Here is a 6,003-nt window from a genome sequence, read left to right on the forward strand (position 1 = left end):
GGAAGTGAAATCAGCTGCCTAAGGTCCTAGCCATAGCTGTCACAGAGGCAGGATTTGAATTTAGCTCTTACCAATAACAGCTTGTATCATGAGACAGGGACCAATTGTATCTAAATGGACTTAGCTCCCAAAAGGCTACTTCTCACCCCAGGGAATGTCAACTCTTGGAGCCATAATGTTAGCTCCTCACTTGAGCCCAGTAGTTTATAGTTTATAAGCCGCAACCACGTTTTCATCTGATACTCCCCGTAGACCTGAAGGAGACAGACCCAGAAACAGGAAAAGACTGGAAGAGCCAGGCCTGAGCTGCAGAGCCTGGGACAGGCTGCTAAGGGGCCCAAGGCATGGCCCCAAGATTTGGGGGGGGGGGGTCTAAGATTTGAGTGATTTCACCAGCCGTTTCCTTAATGCCACATGGCCCAGACATTCTTGAAGATTTCACTCTGCAGTCTTCACATTCCATAGGCTTCTGGTTTTCCATAAACAGGGCAACAGCAGACATGGGAGTGGGCACAAGCTATTTTGGTCTTAAACTCTCGGTCTAGAAGGACATTCCTCCTCTTCAATGGCTCTAGACAGTGGTGGGTTTTTAGTTCCAGCTCGTAGGAGGGGCAGAGTGGGCCTTGAATGGAGATGTGGGCCTATCCCAGGGAAGGGAAAGAGGAGTCAGACACAAGGGGAGCAGATGTGAGGCCTCAAGGCTGGCAAAGTATTCACAACCCTTTGACTTCATAATTCTGGTCCTAGGGTTAGATCCCAAACACGTTCAGTTCTGTAAGAGCACATGTACAGTGATGTTTATCTCAGAGGTATTCGGGGTGGGGGTGAGGCACAGGTAAGAAGCACCTGGGTGTCCATCTATGGGAGAGTAAATGTTTCTCAAGTTAAGGCCTTGAGGCCCCAACTTTTAATTTTCTTACACAAGACCAACCAGGATCCAAATCTCTGCTGTCACTGTATACCTTAAACAAATCACTTCTCTCTCAGCCCATTTCCTCATCTGCAAAATGGAAATACTGGAAAATATACCTCCTTAGGGAAGTTGTTCTGAGACTGTAGTGTGACAATATGTGCTAAGCATCTGACACATGGAAGTACTTAGTAGATGGAAGCCAGGAGTGATGGTGCTTGTAGTTTGCAAAGCACTTTGCAAATCCATTATTGTCTTGAATATTTCCCACAACAGTGGCTGCAGCAGGGGAGTTTACCTAATTTAACCCATGGAACATGGCCTGGGAGACTTCACTTCGTAGCTGTGCCCCTCAATAACTGGGTGTTTCTGTGCAAAATTGCTTAACTTCTCAGAACCTTAGCTTCCTCTTCTGAAAAATCAGAATGTAAATAATTACTTGGTAAGGAGGTGCCTGATTGGCTCAGTCAGTAGACCATGTAACTCTTGATCTTGGGGTTGAGTTTAAGCCCCATGCTGGGCGTAGAGCTTACTCAAAAAAAAAAAAAAAAGAAAAAGAAAAGAAAAAATTACTTGAAGTACAGTGAGCTGTCTCTGAAGCTTCTAGCACATAGTAAGCACTCAATGTTATATTTTTTTTACTTCAAATTTCAGAGCTCTTTATCTGGTAGTGAACAAGAGATGAAGACCTGGATCAATAGTTTACATTGCAGTAGAGAAGAACACGTGTGTGAAAAGGACAATAAAGCAGGGTGAGGTATAGAAAATGCTGGGGGCAAGGGTGCCGGTGGGGGGTGGGGAGTAGGTAGAAATAGGGAAGCTTCTCTGCGGCGATCTGGGAGAAAGAGAAGCAGACTCAGAGAATAGGGTGGTTAGACTGCAGTCAGCAAGCAGGAGTGAATGAGTGAACAAATGAATGGTCCAAAGGAACGCCCCGCAGAGTTACGTGGCTCCCTGGAATAGTGAGAGGCCTTTGGCAATGCTGTGAAACATCCAGGTAGACTGGCTGCTGTAGGAGTCGAGGAGATGCTTAGCCAGGGCTACAGCAATGTATGGACAACCTGGAGACTCATCCTACTGGGGTAATTCCTGAAAGTTTAGCTCCAGGTGCTCACACAGGCCCCAGGGAAGTCCCCTCTCCTGGACCCTGAAATATACAACTGCGTGTGCTCAGAAAATCTGTCAGCACTGGCTGTGAGTATGCCCAGATGTCAGAGCCTTTATTTGTAATAAGAGGAGAGCGGAGGTTCAGAAGGTAGACAGCTGGTGCCCAGCAGCCAACGAAGAGTAGGCAAACTATATTTTCTTTATCCCTACATCAAGGATAACAGTAAGACTCTTTTGGTCTAAGTGGCAGGGAACAGAACTCAAATGGGCTGAACCCAAAACTGCATTTAGTGGCTCCTATAGCTTAAAAAAATTCATAGGCAAATGAGCTTCAGGAGATGTCTGATCCAAAGGTTGACCAGGAATAGCAGCCTTATTTTCCTCTTTTCTCTTCTCTTTGTCCTCCTTCCTGTGGTTGCTTCATCTCAAGCTACAGCCCCTCACAGCAGCAGCTCCAGGCTCACTCCTTCCTCCACACAACCATACAAGACTCTTCTGGTAGCTTCTGCTCAATAGTGAGGAGGCGGCATTCCTTCATGTGTCATCTCTTTATACTAGGACACGTGCCTATCCCTCATCTAATCGCCACAGCTCAGGGATAGGGAACACTGACTGGCTTAACTGAACTCAGTTTAAGGCAACAGTACCTTCTCTGTAATGATACCATAAGGAATAGTTTATCTTGTCTTGCTTCAGATTGTATGACTCAGGGCTATCTAGAATAATCCGATTACTTTTTTTGTTTTTTTAAAGATTTTATTTATTTATCTGAGACAGAGAGAGCACGAGGGGTGGGGAGGGGCAGACGGAGAGGGAGAAGCAGACTTCCTGCTGAGCAGATAGCCTAATGTGGGGCTCGATCCCAGGACCCTGGGATCATAACTTGAGCTGAAGGCAGACGCTTAACTGAGCCACCCGAGGTGCCCCTATTCACTTATTTTTTATCAAAATATAGCAATGTAGAATAGATAAGAGCAAATTCCCAAATTAAAGTTAATGATCTCAACTTAAAAATGGTACATTTAAAAAAAAGTAAACTTCTAAAAATCTTATATACTAGTATGTGTACCCTGAAATGTATTAAGCCATACTGTATTTTGCCTTTTTGATTTTTGAATTACAGGGATAAATATTACATGTAAGAATTGCTACAAGTACACCATGTATTTCCACTTAAGTATATATCCTAACATAACCTAGTATAGCCTTTGTATATATTCTCTAATACAAATTTTAACTTTAAAAAGTGAAATGGGTCACGGTACCAGGGTGGCACAGTAGGTTAAGAGTCTCTCGATTTCAGCTCATGTGATGATCTTGAGTTGTGAGATTGAGCTGTGAGTCGGGCTCAAGACGGAGTCTGCTTAAGATTCTCTCTCCTGGGGGCACCTGGGTGGTTCAGTTGGTTAGGAGTCTGCCTTTGGCTCAGGTCATGATCCCAGAGTCCTGGGATGGAGCTCCATGTCGGGCTCCCTGCTCAGCAGGAAGTCTGCTTCTCCCTCTCCCCTGGCTTGTGCTCTCTCTCGCTAATAAATAAATAAAACCTTGAAGAAAAAAAAAAGATTTTCTGCCCCTTCCCCCGACTCTCTAAATTAAGTAAATAAAATCTTTAAAAAATAAATAAAAAGTGAATGGGCCTAATCATAGACAGTCTCCTCTGGGCTACATGACAAGTACTCAAGTCAAGCAGCTGGTGGAATTGAAAGTGAAATTCCTTAATGTCTACAACTCCCAAAGTCCTCTGTGTAAGTCTAAAAAGACAGCCTCTCTGAGAGCAAACCATGCCCATTTTCCCAAAAGTCCCACAACATAGTTCTCCCCATTTCACAGTCTGGTCTGGTGAAACAGAGAACAGTGTGGTCACCAGGAATGGAAGAGCTGCTTTGGGCTTCCAGAGCCCTCATTGGCTACATGATCCTGGGTATCCACCTAATCTAAAAACTGGGCCAGACCATCCTCAGAGGATCGCAGTGATATTCAGAAAAGCTGTGTAAGCAAGGCACTGCGTTCATGTCACAGGCCCTAAACCAGAAGTGCAGAGGGCTGGGCCCGAATGCTGGGCCCACGGCCACTGAGTCACAAGGCCACACTGGTCAATGGGCCTTCTTCGACGGGAATGAGCCAGGACAGATGTTCATTCAAGAGCTTCGGAAAACTGGGTTCGGGCCTCAGAGAGTGGCTCAAAGGATCCATTCACTCACATTCCACCCAGCAGCATTCCTGGCCTCCAGTCACAGCCTCCGTCATCGAGGGCCCGCAGGATCTGCCATCTGTGCCGGAGAGTGCCCAACACCACACCCTGTTCCCCATTCCCAGAAGCAATCCCAGAAGAGAGGAGAGCTTGGAGCACAGGACACCCCCAGGCCTCCTGACCCCCCTTCCCAGGTGGTGTTCAGTGCAATTTTTGGTGTTGACTATGGAGAAGCAACCAGCAGTGCCTTCATTTTAGACACCCAAAACATGGACCCCACTTCAGCCCTGGGGGAACTTCCAGCAACCAGGTGGGAGGCAGATGTCAAACAGGGTGAGGAATAACATCCCTCGACCAAGTTCAAAATGTGAGGGATCAGTAGTTTGTAATGGAGCCATACAAGTGGTACTGCAGAAAGGCCACCTGAGCCCTAGGTCTGGAGTCAGAAGCTTTGAGCTTGAGTGTACAGGACTGGGGGGATTGGGGGTGGGAAGCTGGTGGTACAAAGCAGAGTAGGGTAGTGCCTAGAATACTGGTTCTATGACCTTGGAAATGGCCTTACCCTCTGAGCCCTGGAGATAACCTCGTGGGGCAGCTAGGAGGACCCAATGGAGGGACTGCAAAGAAAAGGCACTAGGTACTCTCAGGGGATAAACACACGTGAGATCTTCAGAACAAAATGAAATTTAGGTTTCAAACCAGGAAATAGTTTTCAACAGGCTCTCACCTTCCTCCCTCTAAACACCCACAGCAGCGCCTAGCTCCCTGTGATAGCACAATTCCAAAAATAACAGCCTGCGTCTGGCTCTTACTAGGGAGGAAGGCCTGTGACAAGCGCTTTGCACACATTCTCTTTTCAGCTTCTTACTGTGTGACTGTGGGCATGTGACCCACCGTCTCTGTGCTCAGTTGACTCAAGTATAAAACAGGAATACTCAATATTACATAAGTTAAAGTTGATGGAGAACTTTAAACAATACGGAGTAAATTGGTTAAATTTTATAAAATTCTTAGATTAATTCATGGCTGTGGCACAATTAAGTACTTTTTAAATAAATAAAATTTTAAAAAATTTCATGTCCCTGTGCTCACTCAAGGTAAGCCACCTGACTAAGGTCACAGAACCAATCAGGTCATGGATGATTCCAGGCCTGCAGGAAACTGCCACCCTTGAGTCTCATCTCCACGGGTCTCTCTGCTGCCCACTGGCCCAAGAACTGCATCACACTTCTCCTTGTTCTTCTTTAGTCCTGACATGCTGAAAGCATTTTGTAGCAGTCTATTAAATACATAAGTTATGCCTTTGGAAGATCCAAATATTTTAAGAGCTATGAAAATAAATCTAAGACAAATTCATGAAAGATTTGGTGGTGATAAGAATTTAGTTAAAAGCTTAACATTCCAGGGTGCCTGGGTGGCTCAGTAGGTTAAGTGTCTGCCTTTGGCTCAGGTCATGATCTCAGGGTCCTGGGATCCAGACCTGCACTGGACTGCCTGCTCAGCAGGGAGTCTGCTTCTCCCTCTCCATCTGCCCCACCCCTGCCCCCTGCCCCCAACTCGTGCTCTCTCTCAAATAAATAAAATCTTAAAATAAAAAAAAGCATAAAGCCTATTAACACTGTTTAAATGTCACCTCTGGCACACTAAAGTTCCTTCAATAAAAAAGTATTTGACTTAAAACAAAAAAGTCCAACATTCCTCAGAGTAGAAGAGGAGCCACAAGGTATTGTGCCATGCTCCCACTGCCTTGGGTCTGGACAGGGCACACGTGGCCAAGGGACAAGGCTTATGACAC

This window comes from Ursus maritimus, unplaced genomic scaffold (assembly GCF_017311325.1).
Source record: "Ursus maritimus isolate PB19 unplaced genomic scaffold, ASM1731132v1 scaffold_33, whole genome shotgun sequence".
In the NCBI taxonomy this organism is placed as follows: domain Eukaryota; kingdom Metazoa; phylum Chordata; class Mammalia; order Carnivora; family Ursidae; genus Ursus; species Ursus maritimus.